This window comes from Oryctolagus cuniculus, chromosome 3 (assembly GCF_051225735.1).
Source record: "Oryctolagus cuniculus isolate XC-2025 breed Fujian yellow rabbit chromosome 3, ASM5122573v1, whole genome shotgun sequence".
In the NCBI taxonomy this organism is placed as follows: Eukaryota; Metazoa; Chordata; class Mammalia; order Lagomorpha; family Leporidae; genus Oryctolagus; species Oryctolagus cuniculus.
The window spans coordinates 31,569,278-31,581,681 of record NC_142869.1 but is presented as its reverse complement, the minus strand read 5'-3'; the positions used below and the strand labels follow the sequence as shown (position 1 = coordinate 31,581,681).

The window sequence follows — 12,404 nt, the reverse complement described above, 5'->3', positions numbered from 1 at the left end:
AGGTGTATAAGCTTATATTTTTAGCTCAAATATCAGTCTCTAAATCACCTAAGACTGCATATTTCACTTGTATTATATTAGGTTCACATTGTTTATTACCCCTTGATTACTACAAGGAAGCATTCATACCCATTCTTGTTTTAGAAAGTATTTAGTGCAGCCTTCAATAAATATACAATATAGGAAGATAAGCATTGATTACAGGTGATAAATATAGGATAAAAACCAAAATAGAATATTATTTATATAAAACCAAGGTGAGTTCAATCACAAAACACTTTCCATCAAATCCTAACCTCTTGCCAGAGATAGGCAACAAATTTGGCCAATCAATGTGTTAGGAAAGGTGGCGTTTATGGGAATTTCAACATCAAAAACAGGGTTTACTAAAAAGGTAATGTAAGAACTCTTTTTATCTGAAAAATTTTTAAAAATATGTATTTATTTGAAAGAGCCACAGAGAGAGGTAGAGACACAGAGAGAGAGGTCTTCCATCCTCTGGTTCACTCCCCAGATGGCCGCAACAGCCGGAGCTGGGCCTATCCAAAGCAAGGAGCCAGGAGCTTTTTCCTGGTCTCCTACGTGGGTGCAGGAGGCCAAGGACTTGGGCCATCTTCTACTGCTTTCTCAGGCCATAGCAGAGAGCTGGATTGGAAGAGGAGCAGCTGGGACTAGAACCAGCCTCCATATGGGATGCCAGTGCTTCAGGCCAGGGCTTTAACCCACTGTGCCACAGTGCCTGCCCCTATCTGAAATTTTTTTTTGTGTAAACCTAGAATTGACATATTAAGATATTACAAGCCGGCGCCGCGGCTCACTAGGCTAATCCTCCGCCTTGCGGCGCCAGCGCACGGAGTTCTAGTCCCAGTCGGGACACCGGATTCTGTCCCGGTTGCCCCTCTTCCAGGCCAGCTCTCTGCTGTGGCCAGGGAGTGCAGTGGAGGATGGCCCAGGTGCTTGGGCCCTGCACCCCATGGGAGACCAGGAGAAGCACCTGGCTCCTGCCATCGGATCAGCGCGGTGCGCCAGCCGCAGCGTGCCGGCTGCGGTGGCCATTGGAAGGTGAACCAACGGCAAAGGAAGAACTTTCTCTCTGTCTCTCTCTCTCACTGTCCACTCTGCCTGTCAAAAAATAAAAAATAAAAAAGAGTAAACCTTTAAAAAAAAGATATTACAAAATATATAAGTGTAAATTAGCTTCTTACGCTGATAGCTCTTAAACAACTATAAAAATATGCGAAGTGACTAGAAAAAAGCTACAGAATGACCCATTACTATTAACCAGATAAGTTAAATGTGATAAATGACATATGGCTGAAATTAAATTACTGCTTGAACTATAAATATGAAACTCATTACTTACATGCATGCCAGTTTTTTTTTTTTTTAAGATTTATTTATTTACTTGAAAGAGTTATACAGAGAGAGGGAGAGACAGAGAGGGTGCTTCCATCTACTGGTTCACTCCCCAAATGGTCACAACAGGCCAGGGCTGGGCCAGGAGCCCAGAGTTTCTTCTGGGTCTCTCATTTGGGGGCAGGGGCTCAAGGACTTGGGCTATCTTTTACTGCTTTCCTAGGTGCATTAGCAGTGAGCTGGATGGAAAGTGGAGCAGTTGGGACACAAACTGGTGCCCATATGGGATGTTGGTGTTCCAGGAGGTGGCCTTACCTGCTATGCCACCACACCAGCCCCTGTAAGTTCTTTCAAATTTAGCTGTCCTGTTTCCCTGGATGCCATGTGGTCAGTCATTAAGCCCCTCTACTTTCCTCTATTTATTATTTAATATTGCATGCCCTGTTACCATGTGTCTTTCATTTGAACAATAAGAGAATCTGAATATTTTAATATTTTTTGGATCTGAATGCTGTTGTAAAAACAATGAAAAAATAGGTCTTGCAATTTCTTTTAGCATTTGGTTATGAATCTAGATAGCAGGATTCACATAAGTATTCTAAGGTGATTGTATTTTCATTTTGATGATCTCAAAGAAAAAGGGGAGGAATGAAAAGAACATGATCAGTGCATGAAGAATGGGAGAGAGAATATTGAAGGTGCCTTCTATATTTAGAGTTTGGGTACTAAGGTGCTCTTAAACAAGGATATAAATAGAGTCACAGATCTGGTGGTCTAGATAATGAGTTAAGCTTAAAATTTGTTGAATTTGAGATACCTGTGGGACAGCAAGAAGGAAATATTCAGGAGGTATTTAACCACATTTATCTGGAGTTCAGGAGCAGTGTCTGGGCTGTAGAGAGAAATTTGGAAATCCTTAGCATGCATGATAGTAGTTGAAGACATAGGTTATATGAGCTCACCCAGATTTACAGAGTGAGAGCAAAAAGTCTAACCTAGCAAGAACCCTGAGGCTCATTTATCTTTATGGGCCAGGTATAAGAAAAAGAACCCTTCAAAAATGAGAAGGGACATTTGTGGTGGGGAAGTAGTGGAAGAATCAACAGTGTGATGTCATGGAAGCCAATGGATAGAAAAGGTTTCAAAAAGGCAGGACTACTACAGAGATCAAAAAAGCTCCTGAAAATACTTTTAGCATGTAGAAAGACTGCGTCAATGCATGTTTAGTAGACGGATTATGTGAGAAGGATTCCAACAGAAGCCATATTATAGAGGATTGAAGTGTGAATAGGAGGTATGGAAAGTAAGAAAGGAAAACCACCTTTTCAGGAAGACTGCTTTATTTCCACGTATTTTGTGCTGGTTAAAATGTCTTCTTTTTTGGGGTCTGAGGCTGTTATGTAGCTAGCAAAGCTGCCGGCAGCCATGGTGGCATCCCATATGGGTGCCTGTCCGGTTCGAGTCACAGCTGCTCCACTTCCAATCCAGCTCTCTGCTATGGCTTGGGAAAGCAGTACAAGATGGCTCAAGTCCTTGGGCCCCTGCACCCATGCGGGAAACCTGGAAGAAGCTCCTGGTTCCTGGCTTCGGACTGGCGCAGCTCCAGCTGTTGCAGCCAATTGGGGAGTGAACCAGCAGATGGAAGACCTATCTCTCTCTGCCTCTCCTTCTCTCTCTTTGTAACTCTGCCTTTCAAATAAATAAATAAATTTTTGAAAGTCTTCCTTTTTATGACTTTTTAAATTTATTTACCTTAGTTTTCCTTTTACACTTGCATCCATTCTTCAGGTTAGATTGCTAGAATTGGAATTATTGGATCAAGGAGTATAAACATTTTCAAGATGTTTAATAGATCCACCAAATTGTTACCTAGGAGAGATATGCCAATTTACATTTTCACATATAGTGTAAGAGAATACTAATTTCAGTGCATCCTGGCCAGGGCTGAGTTTCATAATCTTTAGGAACATCTTTACATTCTCTACTAAGGGGAACTGATGTTCTTTAGGTAATTTTTAGTCTAGGCTTGGGGCAGGAAAATTTCAAGATAAGCTGGGTTGGAAAATAAGGAGGTATTCTCAACAAATCATGTATAGAAGGACTATATCTCAACACAGTAAAGTCTACATCATCAGATCCATATCTAATATCATATTCAGCCATGAAAGAATGAAAGCTTTCCCTTAAAGTTCAGGAATAAGACAAGGATATTCACTCTTGCCACCTGCAATTGACATACTACTGGAAGTCCTAGCCAGAGCAATTAACCAAGAGAAAGGAATAAAAGGTATCCACACTGGAAATGAAGATATTTAACTGTCTCTATTGCAGATGACGTGATCATATATATACTATGATATAATTAATAGATTTATATAATTAATATAACAATAGCATATGCCATAAAGCACAGTGATATGTAATATAAATATCATGATATATATTATCATAATGATATATAGAATTATTTATGGGACCTATGCTCTGGTGCAGCGGGTTAACGCCCTGGCCTGAAGTGCTAGCATCCCATATGGGCACCGGTGAGACCTGGCTCCTCCACTTCCCATCCAGCTCTCTGCTATGGCCTGGGAAAGCAGTACAAGATGGCCAAAGTCCTTGGGCTCCTGCACCTGTGTGGGAGACCCAGAGGAAGCTCTTGGCTTCTGGCTTTGGATCAGAGCAACTCTGGCCGTTGCAGCCAATTGGGGAGTGAACCAGCAGATGGAAGACCTCCCTCTCTCTCTCTGACTCTCCTCTCTCTGCTGTGTGACTCTGACTTTCAAATAAATAAATAAATAAAAGAATTATTTATGTATTACTATATATAAATAAATAATATGATATATAAATATATATTACTACATATAAAGAATTCTATATATATCATTGCGATATGTAGAAAACCCTAAGGATTCCATCAAAGAAAGGTCAGGACTAAGAAACAAATTCAGTAAGTTTCTAAGATATAAAATCAACATACACCGGTGCCGTGACTCACTTGGTTAATCCTCCGTCTGTGGCGCCGGCATCCCATATGGGCACCGGGTTCTAGTCCCGGTTGCTCCTTTTCCAGTCCAGCTCTCTGCTGTGGCCTGGGAAGGCAGTGGAGGATGGCCCAAGTGCTTGGGCCCCTGCACCCGCATGGGAGACCAGGAGAAAGCACCTGGCTTCTGGCTTTGGATCGGTGTAGCTCTGGCTGTGGCGGCCATTTTGGGGGTGAACCAATGGAAGGAAGACCTTTCTCTTTGTCTCTCTCTCTCACTGTCTAACTCTATCTGTCAAATAAAAAAAAATCAACATACAAAAATTAGTAGCATTTTTATAAATTAACAATGAATCCTGAAAAAATTCAAATAACAATCATATTTACAAAAACAGCTACAAAATTTAAAAATACATAGGGATAAATTTAACAAAGGAAATAAAAGTCATGTTACTGAAAACTGTAAAATAGTGATGAAAGAAACATGAAGAAGATGATGAATAAATAGGAAAGCACTCCATGTCCATGGATTGGAAGTATTAATATTGTTAAAATGTCCCTATGCTCCAAGTGATAACTAGATTCAGTGCAATCCCTAACAAAGTTCCAATGATATTTTTCACAGAACTAGAAAAAGCAATAATAACATTTTATGGAATCACAAAAGACTGAACAGCCAAAGAAATCTTGAGTAAGAACAAAATTGAAGGTATCATGCTAAATGATTTCAATACATATATCAAAGCTATTGTAACCAAAACAGTACGACACTGGCATAAAAGGATTCAGGCCAATGAAATAGAATAGACGGCTTAAAAATAAATCCACACATTTATGGTCAGTTAATTTTTGACAAAGAGGTCAAGAACACACAATGAGGAAGGGACAATATATGGTGTTGGGAAAACTGGATGACCACATGCAAAAGAATGAAATTACACCTTTATCTCACACCATACAAAAACAGTATTAAAAACTTAATGGATTAAAAATAAATGTAAGACCTTAAACGGTAAAACTACTAGAACACAATGTAGAGAGAAAGCTTCCTGACATTGGTCTGAGTGATGACTTCTTGGATTTGATGCTTAAAGCACAGGCAACAAAAGAAAAATAGAGGGGGCTGGCATTGGGGCTCAGGGGGTTAAGCCACCTGCAACTCTGGCATCCCATACGGGCACCAGTTCAAGTCCTAACTTCTCCTCTTCTGATCCAGTTCTCTGCTAATGTGCTTGGGAAAGCAGGGGAAGATGATGCAAGTCCTTGGGCACCTGTACCCACCTGGGAGATATGGATGGAGTTCCATGCTCCTGGCTTCAGCCTGGCAAGCCCTGGCTGTTGTGGTCATTTAGGGAGTGAACCAGTGGTGGAAGATCTTTCTCTCTCTCCCTCTCCTCTCTCTCTTTCTCCTGCTTTCTGTAACTCTACCTTCAAAATAAATAAATAACTTTTTAAAAGAGAGAGAAATAGAGAAGTGGAATTACATCAAATCAGAAGCTTCTGCATAGAGAAACAACAGACTGGGAAAATGTTTGGATGTTTGGAAACTATACATCCGATAAGGGGCTAATATTCAAAAATATGTAAGGAACTCAATCATAAGAAAACAAATGATTATAAAATAGACAGCTGTTTCCAAAAGAAGACCTAAAAATGGTCCACAGTTATATGAAAAAATGTTCAACATCACTAATCATCAGGGAAATTTAAATTAAAATCACAATTAGAAATATCACTACCACCTGTTAGAATGGATATTATCAAAAAGATATAATGGGCTAAAGAGGCTGCATGGAAAAAGTAACCTTTGTACAGTTGGTGGGAATGCAAATTAATAGAACCATTATAAGAAAATAGTATGGAGACTCCTGAAAAAGTTAAAAATAGAACTACAGTATGATCCAGCAATCCCACATCTGGGTATATATCCCAAAGGCATGAAATTAGCATGTTGAAGTGATATGCATGTTCACGTACACTGTGACACTCTTCACAATAGCCAAGATACATAATCAACGTATATGCCCATCAGGGGATGATTGGATAAAGAAAACATGGCACCATCATGAGCCAAATGAGAATACCAGCAGCAGATGGCTAACGTAATGGTGGTCTGATAAGACTACAATACAGCTGAAAAATTTCCATCTTGCAGTGACACCACAGCCATTGTTGAAGAACAGCACAGCATATGACTCATGTTTGTGGTCATGCTGTTGTAAACAAATCTGTGCTGCCAGTGATTCAAAAGTACATACAATTACATATAGTGTGTAATAGTCGGTAGTGGTAATACATGCCTATGTTATTGGTTTATATATATTTATTATACTAAACTTTTTATTATTTTGAGTGAACATCTACTTATAAAAAAGAGGTTTACTGTAAAACAGTATGTCATGTTACCTTTGTAGCAACTTCATACATCTTGTGCTTACTCCACCTTTTGATTTCATCATTTCTCTTGCGCTTGATTTGATTTATTGTTCCACAGCCCTAAGAGCAGTAAGCTATACCATATCTGTGTAAGTGCGTGTGTGTGTGTGTGTCTGTGTCATATACTCTAGGTGTGTAGTAGGCTATACCATCTAGGTTTGTGTAAGTACTCTCTCTGATGTTCACATAATCATGAAATTGCCTCAGAAAACATTTCTCAGAATCTATCCTCATGGTTAAGCAACATATGACTGTACATATATAAACTGTCATACTATAAGTCTTAAAAAAGAAAGTAATTCTGTCATTTGTGACAACATGAGTGAACTTAGGAAGATATTGTTAGGCACAGAAAGACAAAGTAGGCTCTCACACGTAGAATTTGAAGCTTGCACAAAAGAGCTCCATGTTAGAAAAATTAGGAACTTGAGCATCAAAATTAATAGTAATGAGTAATAATGTACTGAAAGAAAGACATGAGTCTATATTGATACTCATCAATATAAAGAAGGAAGTAGGGAATGGGCATTGTGGTGCAGTGGGTTAAGCTTGTGGGTTAAGTGGGTTAAGCTTGTGGGTTAAGTGGCTTGAGCACTCTAAATTGGTGTGCCAGTGCCAGTTCCAGTTCCAACTACTCCACTTCCAATCCAGTTCCCTGCTAATGAGCCTGGGAAGCTGCAGATAATGGCTTGAGTACTTGAGTTCCTGCCACATATGTGGGAAACCCAGGTGGAGTTCCTGGCTCTTGGCTTCTGCCTGGCCCAGCCCTGGTTGTTGCAACCATTTGGGGAGTGAACCTGCAATGGAAGTTCTCTTTTTTCCTCTCTTTCTTGCAGTCTGTCATTCAAATAAATATTTAAAAAACAAAGAGCAGGAAAATTTATTTTTACTATGATACAACTAATACATATTATAAGTATAGTCTTTAACATAAGAATCATAAATAGGTGTTAGAATGAAAGCTTCTTAGAAGATATTTCACAAAGAATCTTTCTACAGATAAAATCAATTTAGAATTAAATTTGGAGTCTAGCATGAGGTGAGACCCTTAGCTTTTTTTTTTTTTTTTTTTGTAAAGAGGGTAGCCAGTTTTTCACCTCCTTTAGTTTTCTGTAGAAACTAAGCTGTAGGCTAACAGAGTGGATGGTTTCTTAAGGACATGAACCATGTCATGCTCACAATTTTATCCCTAACATCATACCCACCTAAGGCATACTTTGCTGGTCAAATTAGTGACTCAATAACTGTTTGTTGAATATGTGTTTCCTTTTACCATATTGAGTTCTCTATACACTGGAGTCTTCTCAGCGGAGTATTCTATTCTGTTCACATGATCGCTGGGTCTATTTTATACTTTATGGTAGGTTTATGAAATGTTAACATCTGGTGGGCTATTTATAAGAGCTGCTGCTTTTTCTTTTCCTTCTCCCTCTCCTTCTCCTTTGAAAACAGAGGCTTGAACATGGGCATGGAGTGTGGAGGAGTGTCACTGGAAAAGCAGAGGTTGAAGCTATAGTGCAAGCTACCAGGCAGGTGGGAGGAGGACTGGGGGTCAGGAGGATTGAACCAGGGAAGAAGCAGCCCCTTTCTGCAAGAGATGAGGAAGGGAGGCCAGCCAGGGCAGAGGTAGATGCAGGTGAACATTGTGTGTGTGGTTGGGTCGTATGAGGTCACCCAAACAACCAAGGCTTCCTCACTTGGGTAGGAGATGAGACTCCGCTGAGAACCATAGTCAGGGTAATGGGGGTGGAGCGTGTTGGAACAGCAATAATAAGGAATGGGTGAGAAAGCTGACTGCAGACTCCTACAGTGCTTGCTCCACTGCCCACTTGGAGGTGGTGCCCTGGATTTGTACCACTATCAACAGGCTGGCTTTGGTGGTGCTGGCAGCTGAAAAGAGAAAACTCAAGGAAAACTGTGTAGGGCTTTGCTTACACTACTGATGAAGAGGATCTGCAGAACTGAACTGAAATAGCACCTCCTTCTAGATTTCTCTGCTTTGCACCCTCTCCTGCCAAGCCCCACGGTTGCTGTCAGCAGGTTGTGGCACGTTTTGTGCAGTTAAGTGAGCAGCGCTGTTAGGAAGACAAAAACGACAGATCCTGCTGGCTAGGCTGAGCAAGACGGGGCTTGGTAACCCTGTCTGCTTTATTATTTACATAGCAAAACCTGAAAAGGACGATGAATTATGGCGCTCATATCACTTACTCTGGGTCAGGCACTGTGCTCATTTCTTTACATGCACTGTTCCACTTCATCTAGAAATGGGTACTATTGCTAACCCCACTTTACACACCACACGTCAGAGGCCTAAAGAAACTAGCGGTTTGTTTGGGGCCATACGGCTAGGTTTTGGCGCAATCAAGCAAGTCGGCTAACAGCCCTCGCTCTGGACCACTGAAGTCAATGTCAGTCCACACGAACAAGGAGCGCAGTAACAATTGAGTGCCCACAGTATCAAACAATACGGTAACCGCGGTCCAGCCAGCACCCATCCGGTGCCCAAGGCCCCAGACGCCCATCCGCTGACCCCGCACGCGTGATGCTCACGCGCACTATCGTCCTGATTTTTTTTTTCCCTCCGGGAAGGCTGAGGCGGCCCGGAGCTCCACCAAGCGGGCAAGGACGACTCTATCTGGGCTCGACTCCTTCGGCCTGAGCATCTGATCCGAACGTTGTGCAGGCGGGGAGGAGAGGGCGGAGCCGGCTCCCGGGGAAAGATTGCGGATTGGAGGGGAGGAGGGTCGGAGGGCGGAACCTTGGGGGGAAGCGAGACACCGCAGCAACCCTGTAAGCAGCTTCGCTTCCTGCCGCAACCGCCGGCGGCCGGAGTAACCCAGCCGTGCGCTGTGGGGCGGGCTTCCTGCACCTGAGCCCGGTGAAGCGGTGGCTGGGGTGGAGGGAGGCCGGCGGGTCCGGGGCGGGAAGCGCAGGTAATGGAGGGGGCCCTGGATTACGACAGGCTAGGGCCGATAGTGGGATAAAGGCCGGTTTGGGGTTCTTTGGGGCCAGAGCAGGCGGGGGGTAAAGCTGAAGCGAAGGCGAGAGCTGGCGCTCCACAACCTGGCGCTGGAGGCCGGGTGGCGACCGAGGCTGGACTCGGAAGGGCCGAGAACCCGTTTCTAGAACTAGCTGGTTCTCCTGACTGGCTGTCCCTTGTCTAGGGAGTGGGCAAGGGAGCGGGCGGGGCTCTCGTGAGGAGATTCCCTCGGAAACATGTAAAGTTCCCTTGCTTCTCCGTTGTCCCTCCTGCCTGAACTTACTTGGGAGCTGGATCGTCCAATTCCTCTTCTCTCTGGGCGGATTGACTCTGGTGTGTGTCAGTGGAGAAGAAAGTTCGTGACCAACCCTGGGGTTTCAAATATGCATCTGTTTCCTTAAAAGCCTGTCTCTGGCACTTCAGGAGATTCCGTTTCACTTTGTATTTCGGTCTCTTTTGAGGAAGAGCCTCGTTTTCCCAGTTAGTGTTGTGCCTTTACCTCGGATGTTCCCGAGAGAACTGCAGTGGGTGCTTTTGGGAATTTGGGGTCTTCTGTCCAGTCGAGAGGTTGTCATTAAGAAATAGGAGAGATGCTAGCATTCCGTGAAGAGAAATTGTTCCTGGGTAGCTGATACGCGTCTGTGCTGAATTAGCAAGTGTTGATTGAGTGCATTCCATGCTGTAAAATTACTTCGATTTTTGAGCGGAGAGATAGCTGCATGGTGTATCGCACTGTCTCGGTTCTGATTACTTAATGGAATCTCATTTTCTGGCACTCGGAGGCTCCCACTGTAGGTGTTCTAACAAAAAATAAATCTTAGTTTCTTTCCCTGGAGTTGATGACAAAGATTGCACAGGGTAAGTGTCCTCTGAGAAGTAGGACTAATTTCCTGTGTCTTCCCCTTTTCTTTCTGGGAAAGAATATATGGATCTCGTGCTTTTACTTCAGTGTTTCTTTTGGCGCATTGGTCAAAATGGAACAAATATATCTTTGTCGATGGTAACTGACATTTCTGGTGTTCAGCCATCCTGCATTATACCTAGAAATGACTGAATGATGCTTGGATTTACCATTTAAAATTTTGATATTGGCTGACAGGTTGGCTTTTTTTTTTTTTTTTTTTACTTTTTTATACCAGATTAGCCTTCTGTGTGGCTTTATCAGCAAGGTGGTGTGTTGTAGGTCTGTGTATATTGGTAGCCTTGAAATGAAGAGAGGTGAAGTATGGGTGATATGTCCGAGGTCTTTGGAAAAGTGAGTTATTACTTCTAATATCCCGTGAGTTAGGAAAGAATCCTAGGTTAGGTTAGGTTAGGTTAGGTTTATACCAAACAGCCATTAAGCTGCCAAAGAACAAGGAGTTGGAAGATAGTTTTTCCAGGACTCTGGTGATAATTATTAAGATTAACTCTTCTATGTGATTGTATTTCTATTTCAGAGATTACACTTAGAGATTATTTGCTTGGTGATTTTTATCTTTGTATATTCAAAGCCAGGTAAAAGTTTTGTGTATAGCTGCCCTTTAGAAGTAATTCTAAGGCTCTAGGCAGATTGCTAACTCAGCTTTTGATGTTGCTTGTGTCAAAGTAGAAGGTAGGTTGTTTTCTGAGGCCTGAGGGTTGTTACTGCTGTCACATTATCTTTTCTTTTTTTTCAGGGCTTTCTCACTCTTTCTCTTTCGAGCTTTTTCTTGGTCAGTCACCAGTTTACTTCCCAGCCCTATGTATTGGAATGTATCCAGTCGTGACTTTAGAAGGATTGTTGACTACTCTCTGAAACAGAAGATGATATTAGAGACCTCTCTTCCCCTGCTGCTTCCCCCACTCCATTTCTTCCCCCTTCCTCTTTTCCTTTTCCCTTCCGCCTCCCTCCCTTCCAGTAGACATTTATTGCCAAAATTTTAAGTCAGTGATTTTATTTTTGCTTTAATTGATTAATTAGAGTATCAATTAGGTGAAGTCATGAGTAGTCAAAGAATTCTGATGGGCTGGACCTAGAAATCTGTACAGAGCTACAAAAGCAATTTTGCTATAAAAAAGAATTTTGGGATGAGACTTGGAGGTCTAGTTTTAACTTTTCTGGTGACTATCTCTGTGACTTCCCAAGGAAGGTATTTTAGGTTCAGTGTATCTTGGTTACCTCAAAGGGAAAATGTAGTAATGAGACCAGGTCTGTGTGCCTTCCAGGATTATTGTAAAAATAAAATGAGTTGGGAGATATGATTTTGAAGGTGATAAGGATTTTATAGGATGACAATATCCTCTTTGTAAAGTGCAGATTAGATTAGAAGCTATAGCATTTTTAACTAGTTCTTAATAGTTTTCTTTGAGGTATAAATCAAAATGGCAGAAATTGTAACCCCCATCTGGTGATGTGGTTAGCTTTCCTTCTTTGATTGCACTGTGAATTCTGGTTATTTAGGACAAAAGTCTTTTAAGATCTTCCTTATAATGGCTAAATGGGATTTGGCTTAAAGAGAGAAAAAACAGATGATAGGAGAGTAGCTTGTTTGTATAGTTGTAATGAGTGATTAGGTGTAGCTTGAAGTAACTGTTGAGGATATAGAGAAATATAATTTTAAAAAGACTATTGCTTTTTGGGCATATATATATATATATTTTTTTTTTGACAGGCAGAGTGGACAGTGA

General features: G+C 41.7%; 1 protein-coding gene across 20 annotated transcripts in view; it reads left to right on the top strand.

The window, feature by feature from the left end:
- The first annotated feature begins 9,499 nt into the window (after nucleotides 1–9,499).
- PIKFYVE (phosphoinositide kinase, FYVE-type zinc finger containing) overlaps nucleotides 9,500–12,404 on the top strand; it is a 102,232-nt gene continuing 99,327 nt past the window's right edge. For 9 of the 20 annotated variants that reach the window (XM_089329000.1, XM_051849181.3, XM_051849176.3 and 6 more), the window contains exon 1: nucleotides 9,538–9,708. The gene's annotated coding sequence lies outside the window, so the exon portion shown is untranslated. Of the gene's footprint in view, nucleotides 9,709–12,404 lie in introns of all 20 variants that reach the window. The other 11 variants (XM_070070287.2, XM_070070283.2, XM_089329003.1 and 8 more) reach the window with 3 other exon arrangements.